This window comes from Bidens hawaiensis, unplaced genomic scaffold (genome assembly GCF_021521415.1).
Source record: "Bidens hawaiensis isolate Kalapana, Puna unplaced genomic scaffold, B.hawaiensis_p1.1 tig00056163_1, whole genome shotgun sequence".
In the NCBI taxonomy this organism is placed as follows: Eukaryota; Viridiplantae; Streptophyta; class Magnoliopsida; order Asterales; family Asteraceae; genus Bidens; species Bidens hawaiensis.
The window spans coordinates 62,973-77,803 of NW_027500131.1; positions in this window are offsets into that span (position 1 = coordinate 62,973).

Here is a 14,831-nt window from a genome sequence, read left to right on the forward strand (position 1 = left end):
TGTTGAATGTTACAAGAGTTTATGTTGGATAATGTTATAACTTATTTATGTTTGGTGTTTTTGTTATGAATAAACTTATTTAATATAATGAAGTATTATTTCTTTCAATAGTGTTATACACAATAAGTATTAGGATTATATATGTTGATGGTCTTTTTATTGTTTAATAAAAACAATTATTTAGATGTCTATCACCGTATTGTAAAATTGTGTGTGTTGAGTTTAAAAAAGGGTTGTATAATATGATTTGTTTGGACTACAAATTTTTGTCCTATTAAACATTAAAACATTGTAAAAGTGTTATAAAATGATTTTAGGAAGCTATTTAAGTTGTTCATAGACATGTTATGCGACCAAAAAATTTAGTTTCATAATCTTGTTTGGGATATTATGACCCTGTCTTTGGTAGTATAATGTTTCATCATAAGGGTCCTACAAATTAATTTATAAGGACGTTTGTATGTGTATCAAAAGATTAAAGGTAGCTAAGTACATGTTAAAACATTTTAAAAGTGTTCTAATATGTTTTTATTTGGACGCTTTTTGGGTTGTTAATGGATATATTATGCGACCATAAAATTGGTTTCATAATCTTATTTGGGATATCAGGACGCTTTTTGAGTTCCAAGACTTATTACGACCCCTTTACATGAAACGTTTTTCTCGTTGGTCCTATTAAATGAAAGGTCCTATAAAATAGCATTTTAGGACGCTTTTGTGCGTACCAAAAAGCCCTTTTTGTTGTAGTGTACGTAAATTAACTAATTAGACTCAACTTACGACATGACTATTTATTATTAATGTTTTAAGGGGGATTTTAAACTAATATTAAACTAAGAAAACAAATAAGCAATTAAACGAGAAACAAACAACCAAACACAAGATCGGAACCAAATAGAGAAGTAATCTATCTAGGTAAGAATCCCATGCATCAACAATCATCAAGAAATGGACAAATAACATGATTATGGAAACTAATTTCTAAACGTATTCATCTAATAAACCCTAAAGGACCCTTGACTGAATCAAACGACATCCCAAAGATAGTTATTAGATTATTAAGCGATCAGTTATATTGATTTTCGCAAAGTCATCAATTAGGGTTAATTAATAGTATCTAAAGCAAGCAATCTTACGAAACACTAAACCCTAGATAACTTGATAAGCTAACATGACATCATGAACATGGATCAACACAATAAGCAAGAATATTGTCACTATCTATCCTAGCATGCAATTGACCAAGACACATGAACAACTCCTCACCTTACAGCTATTGGAATTTAGCAAAGCATTCATAATCCTAATCAACAATCAACAAGCTTCTATGATCTAACGAGCCCATTTAATCACAATAATCAAAACACCAAGTAATGATTTAAACATAAACCCTAAATCTAAAGAACACAATCAAAAGATAAAAGATCTATGTAAAGCAATAATTAATAATCAATCAAGATAATAAATACTTATATGCATCATGAAAACAAAACCAAGTCTTTACTATTAAATAACGAAATCTATAATCAAACAATTATCCAAAGCAAGAATCATGCATCAAACATGTTCAGCAAACCTAGGTAGACATAAAGTCTAGCCTAGCATAGTCTTAATCGAAGATAAATAACTAAAACCAAGAACAAAGAAAAACATCATGAAATATAATGAACAAGAACAAAGATAAAGAACGAGAAAACCTGTCTTAATCGACCCTTGAACACTTGGATGAAAGCTTGATGATCTTCCTTGATTACTAGCTTCCAAACCCTTGGAAAATCGGCTCCAATTATGTCTAACTCGGTTGGGTTTTGCAAGAGATGTTTATATAAACGAGTACCGGGCTTGGGCTTGCAAAGATGGCTGACCAGGGAGGCCTAGGCGCCGCGCGAAGGTATACTGCCTCTAACCTTCGCGTGCGGCGGCGCCCTCAGAAAGGGAATTTAGGGTTTTTGTTGTTTTTCTTGATTATTCTTTATTAAATATTGATTAATCTCTTCTTAAACTCCAAGTAACATTGAGAATCTTCTAGAACTTGTTTCCCCTCCTTCTCCATGCCATCATATATATGAAAACATAACAAAACATTAGTGAAGCAATCACGTAATCATCGACAAGCAAAACGAACAAAAGACGAACTTAACCTTTACATGATATGATAAAAAGAATTAGAGCTTCACACTCAAGACACCAAAAGATATAAAACATAATAAATAGATAAAACTTGACTCAAAATCTTAAATAATAAAAGATAAACGAAACTCGAACTAAAATGAACTTAAAACATTAAGGAAACACAACTTTACACGGGATTCGAGATGTATAAATACATGTATATCAAATATCCCCACACTTACTCTTTTTTCGTCCCTGAAAAAGTCTAATGCAGTTGGATCAGAATCGGAAAATACAGTCTTACAAACATATAGGTTAATTTTAAAACTTAGAAAAACGCAAAAACCGCGATCACCGATATTGTTGTCCACTTAAACCCATGGCTTAATCTTTACAGACAAATAAGATCCGAAAATAATATTACTCAGTGGTTTACACAATTAAGACCCGCTTATTTTCAGATTTTACCGGACCAAACCACCCCAACTTGACTTAAACCTCAAAATTAGCAGATTTAAAACTTTTGTTGCTCTATTTTTATCATGAATAGTTAAGACGATCAAGGGTATTGTTTATCCACCTAAGCTTAAGCATCAAAGTCTACCAAGCAACCATTAGATATTATTAAGGTTCAATTAATTTATAGCTAGTGTTCCCCACAACATGACATACCCCCATTATCAATCAATACACCGAACCATTACCATAGGTGAGTATGCAAAATTTCATCTGTACGGCTTACATGTGGCGTGTCCCTTGTGGTCCGTTTCTTAATGGTAATGAGACGCGAGCAAGGGGACCCCACATGGCTAACAGCGTGGATGATCTAGTCTGTAATGCATTTGTACTTTTGTACTTTTTGTGATCATGTTTAAAGACTTATGTGGCAGAAATCTGCGGGTTTGCTCTTTTTTAGCTTTATTTTAAATATTCACAACCCCATTTGGAATTGTGAATACCCAGATGAATAGTCGGCATACAGACCCATTGTCTCTGGACCCGGGCATCCCATCAATACAAGATCTAAGGTTATAAAACCATACACCAATTATGTGTAAAACACTAAAACTAAGCATTTAAGATTTATATCACAGGCTACACGGCATACTCTAACGTTAAACCTACCCAAGCATCATATGATAACGTATTCAAAATTTTTAAACTTTATAATATTATAATATTTCCACTTTTCATACTAAGAATTGAGGCTTAAGTATGACTGACCTTTCATTACTTATTTTCTACGGGCAAAACGCTTTACCCACAAGAGATTTCCGACCCATTTTATCAAATTGTCCTTTCATTTTCAAGGCTGAGCCTACCGACATATCCCAAGTTAAGTGCGCTTTCTTTTATTTATCTCATATTATTAGTAGTTTGAAAAAACCAATTTCCGAATAATATCATCATCTCCCACTTTAACGCAAAAAACTATATTCAAGGGACATTTTTAAACATTTTTCAATTTTTAATTTTTTTTTCAAACAAAAACTCAATTTAAATTACGACTCAAATATCCTATCCCCACACTTAAATTTTGCATTGTCCTCAATACAAGGATAAGGACGACTTAAAATAAAATTAAAACTAAAATAAAGTCGGACTACAAAAAACTAAAAACTAAAAAAATTAAAAACAAAAGCAAAAGCAAAAAGTTAATAAGCAAAATAATGGAAAAGACTTAGCTGGTAATATGCGAATGAAATATGATGCCAAAATCTTCTTTTCCATGAATGCCCTCCAACTACGAACATGCTCAGCAAATAGTAACTCCTTCTCTCTCACACGAACGCAAGCGGCAAAATAAAACAAACATATCTAAAAATTTATCTTATCATAATGATAGATATTAAGCAATTAAAGTGTTTCACATCAACCGACAAATAAATCATGAATAATTAGCAGCAAATAATAAATATAAAGTATACATTTCAGTTGCTCCATCATCCCCACACTTATCTTTGGCAATATACTCTTCCTTGGGGATCGTTTATCTAGCTCACTCAAACTTCAAACCAGCAAAACTAAAAAAAAAACACAAAACAAATTTGAACTACAAAAAACTACGTTAGTGACTCAAAGAAAAAGAAAATAAAAATAAAAATAAAATAAAATATACAAACTCTACACTTGAGTTTTCACTCAAGAACCCATATTATGCGAATCACGTGGCTGACCGAGTGGAGCTTCCTCCACCTCGGAAGAACTCCAATGCCCTCAAAGATATCGAATCATGATCCGACCATTCGTCAACCTTTGTCTTATTCTTTCTAACTCTACGAACCCTTTCAAACTTACGCTTTCCACCACCTCTTTCTCCAACACACGTCACCATTACCCGAGAACTAGAAACCTCTCGCCCCTTTTTCACACAAAAACTCACCGAACGGGACTCTTCAAGACTAGGACCCATGCCCGAGATAACTGATTCTATCGAGTAAACTGGGTGACATGGATCAATAAGACTGTCTTGCCCACTCGGATGTCTCATGGACTTTGCCAAATAAGTGGCACTATCATCACCGGCTATAAGAGTTATCTTTCCTTCAAACACATCAATAATTGCCCTAGTAGTACGTAAAAACGGACGACCCAAAATGATAGGAACTCTCTCGTCGGCCTCCATATCTAAAACAACAAAATCCGCGGGAAAAACCAAATTATCTACCTTAACGAATAAATTCTCCACGACACCCCTCGGATACTTAAGGGAATGATCGGCTAAAGACAACGTCATACGAGTAGGGGTGAGCTCTCCTAGACCCAACTTTTCATACAAAGAATATGGCATGAGGTTTATACTAGCTCCAAGATCGGCCAATGCGTGACATGTCGTGTCACTTCCAAAAAGACATGGAATGGTAAAAACGCCGGGGTCGGGTAATTTCTCCGGTACTTTATTGAGAACTACTACAGAACACTCTCCATTCAGCGGAACAGTCGACAGCTCCTCCAACTTATCCTTTCTTTTAAGAAGGTCTTTCAAAAATTTGGCGTATTTAGGCATATGCTGGAGGACTTCGACGAACGGGAGGTTGACATTTAATTGTCTAAATATATTAAGAAAATGCCCGTAATCCTTCGTATATTGTTGATGTTTTAGACGAGCGGGATACGGGACATAGGCAGGGTTAATGATGTATGGTGGTGGCCGGGCTCCAACCGGCTTCTTTTCAACTAGTGGCTCAATAATTGGTGTTTTAACTTGTGACTTACCCGGAGCCTCTACCTCTATCTCCTCATCTACCAATTCATCGTCCCCATTTTTCCCAATTTCTTTACTAACTACCTCCGGACCAAAAACCCTACCACTAAGAGTGGAGATGGCTTTCAATTGAGCAGCCGGATTAGTTTGAGGAATACCCGAAAACTGACCTGGGGGCCTTTCTTCTAAACTACGAGCAATATCACCAACAGTTCTTTGAATATCGAGAATAGAAGATTGTTGATTTTTGAAGAGCAAATCGTGTTCGGGAAACTTTTTCTGTGTAACTTGATCTCTCTCCAGTATTTGCTTCGTCATCTCTTCCAAACGCCCAATTCCACCATTCGAATCCTGCACATTATTTTGAACGTTAGTACTATTAGTATTATTATCATTAAAATACTGACCTTGTACTGAAGCATAAGAATTTTGAAATCCGGGTGGTGCGCCTGACGGACGCCAGTTGGAATTATTCTGATTCGGGTTCTTGTAGGTGTTCCAACTCTGATTATTGTTGCTGTAATTATTGGGAAACCTATTCTGACTAGCAACAAAATCGACCTGTTGATTCATCACCGGGCACTCCAAAGTACCATGTCCACCTCTACAAAACTCACACCTGTCCACCTTGGCCTTCAGCTCCTTAACTTCTCGAGTTAGTGATTCCAAGGCAGCAGCCACACTAGTATCCAGATTAACCTGGTGTACACCTCGAGCGAATGAGGATGTATTGCTAACGGGAGTGGAATTCCCGCGATGTGGCACTTAGGCAAGGTCCGATTGAGCGAAGCTCTCAAACATCTCGTTACACTCGGTGACATTTTTCCTTGCCAGTAAACTTCCTCCCGCGGCCGTGTCGAACCGAACTTGGATTTCGTTATTCAACCCATTGTAAAATTTCTCCACGAGAACCCATGGTGTGAGACCATTCTGTGAGCATCGAGACAGCAAGCTCTGAAAAACGCTCCCAAGCATGACAATATTGCTCCCCCGGCTCCATGTGAAACGAGTGAATCTGATCGCGAAGAATAGCCGCTTTAGCCGGTGGGAAGTATCTCTTGATAAATGCAGAACGTATGCTTCCCAAGTGGTGAACGTGCCAGGTGGCTGCGTGTCAAGCCAAGTAGTTGCTTTACCTGCAAGTGAAAACGGAAACAGATGTAAGAAAATAGCATCTTCAGTAGCTCCTTGTAAATTAAAAGTTTTGAGAATGCGGTAAAGTCGGTTAATGTGAGCCAGTGCATCCTCGTCATCACGCCCATTAAACTGATTGGTTTGAACGATGTTGTTCATGACGTATGACGGAATCTGCCACGAGTTGGGATTTTCGATCGCGGGAACGACAATGCATGATTGGTTTCCGGTTAAGCCATCAAAGGCTTGAGCAGCAATTGTCCTATTGTCGGCCATTTGAACTTGTGGTTGGACTCTAGGACTTTCGGGTGGTGAACTGTGTGGTGACGACTTTGGTGTAGATACGGGTTCTGACGGTTGTTTTTCTATTGACGAAGTAGCCTCGGTCTTCAACGGAGAAAATCCAAGATTATCCAGCGGTGGTCCTTGCGAACGAAGATGTGGCATAAACCTGAAAAACGCAAAAGACCAAGTGAGTAGACTCGAATACTTAAAAATAAACTAATATAAACTAAAACTTAAATTAGACTCCTACGACTCAAACAAAAATAAAACAAATAACACGGATGTAGCAGATAAGTCCAAGTAAAACAAATAGCACGGATGTAGCTAATAACGCAATCGCCAAGAGTCCCTGGCAACGGCGCCAAAAACTTGATGTGCTAAAAACAGTCAATTAAATATTGACTAAATTAAACAAGTAATAAAAATTAGACTTAAGACTCAACTAAGCAAAACACCGGCAAGTGAACCGGTCAATTGTATTAAAGCTAAGTAAGTCCGGAATATCGAACCCACAGGACTCTATAAATTACGTAAATTAACTAATTAGACTCAACTTACGACATGACTATTTATTATTAATGTTTTAAGGGGGGTTTTAAACTAATATTAAACTAAGAAAACAAATAAGCAAGTAAACGAGAAACAAACAACCAAACACAAGATCAGAACCAAATAGAGAAGGAATCTACCTAGGTAAGAATCCCATGCATCAACAATCATCAAGCAATGGACAAATAACATGATTATGGAAACTGATTTCTAAACGTATTCATCTAATAAACCCTAAAGGACCCTTGACTGAATCAAACGACATCCCAAAGATAGTTATCAGATTATTAAGCGATCAGTTATATTGATTTCCGCAAAGTCATCAATTAGGGTTAATTAATAGTATCTAAAGCAAGCAATCTTATGAAACACTAAACCCTAGATAACTTGATAAGCTAACATGACATCATGAACATGGATCAACACAATAAGCAAGAATATTGTCACTATCTATCCTAGCATGCAATTGACCAAGACACATGAACAACTCCTCACCTTACAGCTATTGGAATTTAGCAAAGCATTCATAATCCTAATCAACAATCAACAATCTTCTATGATCTAACGGGCCCATTTAATCACAATAATCAAAACACCAAGTAATGATTTAAACATAAACCCTAAATCTAAAGAACACAATCAAAAGATAAAAGATCTATGTGAAGTAATAGTTAATAATCAATCAAGATAATAAATACTTATATGATCATGAAAACAAAACCAAGTCTTTACTATTAAATAATGAAATCTATAATCAAACAATTATCCAAAGCAAGAATCATGCCAAACATGATCATCAAACCTAGGTAGACATAAAGTCTAGCCTAGCATAGTCTTAATCGAAGATAAATAACTAAAACCAAGAACAAAGAAAAACATCATGAAATATAATGAACAAGAACAAAGATAAAGAATGAGAAAACCCATCTTAATCGACCCTTGAACACTTGGATGAAAGCTTGATGATCTTCCTTGATTACTAGCTTCAAAACCTTCCCAAACCCTTGGAAAATCGGCTCCAATTATGTCTAACTCGGCTAACATGATGTCATGTTAGCTTATCAAGTTATCTAGGGTTTAGTGTTTTGTAAGATTGCTTGCTTTAGATACTAATAATTAACCCTAATTTATGACTTTGCCGAAATCAATATAACTGATTGCTTAGTAATCTAATAACTATCTTTGGGATGTCGTTTGATTCAGTCAAGGGTCCTTTAGGGTTTATTAGATGAATATGTTTAAAAATCAGTTTCCATATCATGTTAGTTGTCCATTGCTTGATGATTGTTGATGCATGGGATTCTTACCTAGGTAGATTCCTTCTTTTATTGGTTTCGATCTTGTGATTTATTGCTTGTTTCTAGTTTACTTGTTTATTTACTTTCTTAGTTTAATACTAGTTTAAAAACCCCTTAAAACATTAATAATAAATAGTCGTGTCGTAAGTCGAGTTTAATTAGTTAATTTATGTAATTTATAGAGTCCTGTGGGTTCGATATTCCGGACTTACTTAGCTTTAGTACAATTGATCGGTTCACTTGCAGGTGTTTTGAGTAGTTGAGTCTTAAGTCTAGTTTTTATTACTTGTTTAATTTAGTTGATATTTAATTGACTGTTTTCACCACATCATGCGCCTTTGCTTTTGAAGTGGGCGCTTCCTCCAGTTTTTAACTTTATTGTTGGTTGACATAACCTTCTTATCTTCCTCTTTGTTGCGGACTAGGTCGTCCATTAGATATCCGGCCAATTCCATCGCGGAACCGGCCGTTTGAGGAAGATGAGACCACACCATGTCGCGGATTTCCCGCGGCAATCCCCAAATATATCGCATTTCTGTGCTGGATTCAGGATTAACCAACTGGGGAATAAGGCGACAGCACTCATGGAACTTTGTATTATACTCTCGGAGGTTTGTACCCACGACCTTATGATTTAGAAATTTGGTTTGGATTTGATCAGTCTCGTGCATAGAACAGAACTTCGCCATCAGCATCTCCTTGAATTCATCCCACGAGAGATTGTACATAGCTTCCCTTCCCCTACTCAGAATCAACATGTTCCACCATTCCAAGACCTCGCCTTTGAACATTTGGGCGGAGTATTGTATTTTCTCTTGATCGGAACATTTGCTTATAATCACTATGGACTCCATTTCCTCGATCCATCTAACAGTTGCAATTACACCATTGTCATCGTGAAATTCCTTAGGCCCAAAGTACTTGAAACCTTTAAACGAACAACCTCCAATCTTCAATTTCTTAAATTCTTGTCTAATTCCACCAACGACATTGGATTCATGAACACTCTCTTCAACATGGGATGGTTTAGCTCGAGATTTAACGGACTTATGAGAGGGTTCAATAGATTGGGAATGTTTTGATTGCCTAGATTGTCTAGACTGAGATCTAGCCTCAAATTCAACCCTAACAGCTTCTTTCACTATTCGTTGTATTTGTTTCTTGTATTTGCCTGGAATTGGTTCTTCTTGTTCTTTCTCGGGGTCTTTCCCTTTTCTTTTATTTTATCGGCTTCTTTTTTGGAAGCCTCAATATTGTTACTTTGATGAGACATTTTATCTTTTCTTTATCAACCTTTTCTTTTTATCTGAAATTTAACAAATTTCTTTTCTTAAAACACACGTTTTATTTATTTCACATTATATATTTATATTTATACAAAATTCATATATATATATATATCATTTATGTGATATATATGTACTTATCCTTATTATTACACATAGCACAAAGTTACATTAACACACACATTCCTTACAACAGCACTCTCTCATCACACATTTCTTATATCTTTCGGATACTTCTTCACCACCTTTTTTAATTTGTTACATTTCCGAAGAAGCTTGTCACCTATCTTCTTCTTTTTCTTCTCATCCACCGATATCTTATTTCTAAGGTGATCAGTCTCATGTAGGGCTCGGTCCAGGTGCTCTTCTTGTGATTGTGGGATCTCATTTGGGTATCCGTATCTTGGAGGTGGGTCGCGATGACCCATCATCACTACATCATAATGGTTTCTTGGATCTGGATACGGAAATGCGGTCACATCAGAGGAGTACTGGAAAAAGGCTTCAGCCACTTAATTTTGTTCTAGAATTTCGTTGGCTTGCTCTTCCTCCGTTGGGATCGTGCCTTGAAAAGGGGGAAAACTTGATGACAATTTGAGTTCTTTGAGATATTGTATATACGGATCTACAGAGCCATAACTCAAATTTTGGTGGGAGATCGGTTCCTCCGTCGGTGTTGTTACTTCATTGGGATTCTCCGGATATTCTTCCTCAGGATCTTCCTCAGATTCTTCTTCCGGATCTTCTTCTTCCATCAATTGGGTTGTCTCTTTTGCTAACGAGGGCATGTGAAAACTTTCATAGGGCATCATAACTCTCATCTTGGGCTTGCGGGATGGTCCTTCTTTATTGAGGCGTGAATCAACAGAATTAACAGCAGAGGTTCAGGTGTGCCACCTTCGTTGGTCCGAATGACATTGCATCCAATCAAAAGAGGAGGATCTTGGTTCCTCCTTTATTTGTTTACCAGCGAGAAAAGTATATGACGGATGAGGATTTGGTGGTATGTATGTAGGAATTTCGGATGGGTAATATGGTGGTATTTTCGATGGGTGATATGTGGGAATCTCTGATGGGTGGTACATAGGCAAACTTGAAGGATGGTAGCTTGAATGTCTTGGCGCTTGATATCCTGGTCTTGGGGTATCGTCGGGTAGGTTGATCGGACTTTGTTTGGTTCCAGGAAATGAAACGGTTTGGTTCGGTCGTGTTCAAAGTCTTGATTGAAAAATGCTTCATAATAATCTTCACTCATGTTATCCTTTGGAAAGGGTTCAGCGATTCCAGCTCGTCTTGCTCTACGTTCATAATTTTCCATCATTTTCTTGAAAGACATTTGGGTGGTTTAGAGTGAGGAGGGAAAGAAAAGGTTACCAGCCTATCTTATCCCTACTAAAATAAACAATTAAAAATATTTTTCCTATACTTGGATCGAAGCTTAGGTATTATCTTCTAATACCTAATTCGCTAAGATCGATGGCTCTGATACCAACCTGTCACACCCCCATCTTAGGCCTGGGCGTATGACCAACAGTAGGTACCACATTTGTAAATAAATCAGAGTTACGTGTTAAAAGCGGAAGTCTTTTTAAACATGTGGATTTAATATATAATATTTACATTACAAAAGATGGGATTATAAAATACCCTTTTTAAGTTATAACAAAAGCATTACTTGTTTAATTACAAACCACTATTTTATATATATATTTTAGTTTACAAAAATATCCGAGCCATCGGATATCTTGAGCACTTTGTTCTTCAAGCGCTAACTTTGGTCACCTGCAAAATGCAAGAAAATACGTCAGCAACAAATGTTGGTGAATATGCTGACGCTAAAAATACTTCCTTTACTTAATCACCCCTCGAGACTACATAGGTCTCGGCCCATCGTGGCTTAGGAATAATCAAGTTAAAACAACACAATTCATAAACTCAAGTCTCTACGCTAGACACCCCAGCAAACACCGCAACGTTAGACTAGTTGAGTACCTATGCGTATACACAAGGTCATACTCCCCGCAGGCAGCGTAATTGTGACCAGGTGTGATGTGCCCATCACACATGTGAGGATCCAGACAAACGTACACGATAGCCTGAGGCCAGTGTTTATACCTTTGTTTATAAATGTTTTAGAGACACTTAGTCTCATGTAAACTTTTCATTTAACACATTGACTTGTTTTAAAAAGTTTGTAAAGTTTGGGCGTATTCACCTTTTGATTTGGATCGGCTTCAAACACCGTCCGAGGGTCTTTCCCGTTGCTATCTTGCACCTATAGAACGAGTATAACCTTTTGTTAGTTGGATATACAATCCGGCTTAAGACCTTTAGTCTTTATAATCGTCACTTCGATTATTTATTCTTTACTTTAAAACCTTTAGTTAAAAAGTATTTTCTTTCTTTTAAACCTTTCGTTTAAAATAATCTTTCTTTTATAAGTTAACCTATAGTTAACCTACGTTTCTTCTTCTTTAATAAACGTATATTTCTTGTCTTTTTTTTATGAATAGTTGTTATTACTTAAATAATATTTATAACAAAGAATTATTGTATATATATAATCACACATAATATATATATATATATAAACATTTATATCACTTTCTTTTCTTTTCTTTGTTATATGTTCTTTTATTTTATCGAGGTATCGAGTATAACCTCGACTTAGGATATTAAGACTTTTATAATATTTTATTATTATTTTATTCGGGCATTACACCTACCTTTGTTGGCTTATAATAACCCTAGAAAGTTGAGCAACACGTTGACGCCTTCTACCCTTTTCAACTCTTTCTTGATCAACACTTCGCCACGGCATGCAAAATGAGGCATACCAATACTCCTCCACACATCGGCACGCTTCACAAGGCAGGTCGTCGGGATGTCGAGATGGCAATACCTTCTTGATTGGAATATCGGTGGTATGTGGTATGAACTACGAGATTATGAGCACAGATATCGAGGTTTGATGTGGCACGTTTTACGAGGGATTTCTAGAGAGAGAGTAGGTATTTTAGAGAGAGAGATGAGAGCTGGATTTGGTGTGTTGGGAATGAGAGGCCGATGGCCTCTATTTATAGGCAAACTCAGGAGCCCATCGCGATACGCGATGGCCTCCTTGGCTAGTCCGTCGCGTATTGCGACGTAGGCTGGCTGTGTCACCATATAGGTCTGTCACGTGGTAGACATTGTGCCACGTGTTGACACGTGGCGAACAGTGTGCCACGTGGCATACCACGTGTCTCGTTGTCAGACAACCCATCGCGATACGCGATGGGTTTCCCTTCTGATCCATCGCGTATCGCGATGGGTCAGGAAAACCAGAATTTTCTTCTTAAACCCTAAGGTTTGAAATTTGACGGTTTTGGTCCTTTGACTTATGAAACTTGATATTTTGAACTCGAAATTTTCACGGTGTTACAGTATTGCTAGCAGACAAATTTCCTATGAGACAAAGGATAGTAAAGCTCTCTGGATCGGTCATTTTCGGTGGCAGCTTGTTTTGGAGGACAAATGAGCATTCTTCACTCAGGGTGACATGCGAGAGCTCCTCCAGCTTCCTTTTGTTGGTTAGCACTTCTTTGAGAAAATTTGCATATTTTGGCATTTGAGCAATGGCTTCAACGAAAAGGATGTTGATGTGGAGTTGTTTGAAGAGTTCTAAAAACTTCCCGTACTAAGCTTCCAATCTCTCATGTTTCAGCCGTCCAGGGTATGGAATAGGTGGCACATATTTTCGGACTGGTTCCTTATGTTGTACGTGCCTGTTGGGATCAGTCTCTCATGCGTCTTATCAGGGAACTCCGTCATAACTGGTTCTGAAGTTGGTAAGGCAACAGCGGCCGTGCCACTTCTCAATGTAACAGCTTTGGCTGTTGCATTAGGGTTTGTTATGGTGTTGCTTGGAAGAGCGCCAGGTGGTCTTTCCGACAATTGTCGGGCAATTTGTCCGATCTGAGTTTCTATATTCTGCAATGATGTTTGTTGACTTTTTAGGTCAGCTTCATGCTTTAACAATACTCCGCTGATATCAACGGATCTTGAGTCGGCCTTCTTTTATGCTTCATTTGTTTTGGTCATTATTTGGATCAACATTTCTTCAAATTTTGAGTAGCTCGGATTTTGATGGCTACTGGAACTTTGTTCTTGAAATTGAGGTTTGGGTTGGAAGGATTGATTCATCGGCCTCTTTTCGAATCCGGGTAGAATTTGAGAGTTACCTCCATACTTCCAACTGAAATTCAGGTGGTTTCTCCAACCTGGATTGTAGTTGTTGCTGAAAGCGTTGTTTTTACGGGCGATGAAGTCAACGTATTCCATAGCCATAAAGGCTTGTTTGCAGTCACTAATCTTATGTATTCCTCCACAGGTATCACAAGTGATCTTGGTTTTTGATAGTTCTTCCATAGCCATAATTGCTTGTTGCAGTCACTGGTCTTATGTGTTCCTCCACAGGTTTCACATGTGATCTTAGTTTTTGATAGTTCGGCTTGAAGTTGTTTGAATTTTTTAAAGAGTGCTTCAAGTTGTGAAGTGACAAGGATGTTGGAATCGACGTGGTGCATTCCTTTATGGGTTGGTGTAGATCTTGGTGGGTTATAAGCGAAACTCTTCTTTGCTGCCTTCTCCATGATTTCAAATGCTTCGTTAGGTGATTTGGATCCCAGGTCTCCACCGGCGACTTGGTCGATGGCCTGTTTGTTTTGACTAGATTGTGCGCCAAAGAAAGTTTGTACTTGTAACCATACGCTCAGTCCATGATGTCGGCATCTTCTCAGAAGACTTTTGTATCTCTCCCATGTTGCGTGTAATGACTCATCATCATCGGTCCAGAATCCGGTAATGCTGGCTCGGTGTTTGGCAGTTTTATCAGGAGGAAAAGTATTTGAGGAGAAACTGTTCAACCATCTGGTCCCAGTTGATGATGGAACCAGAAGAAATGGATTCTATCCTTTCTAA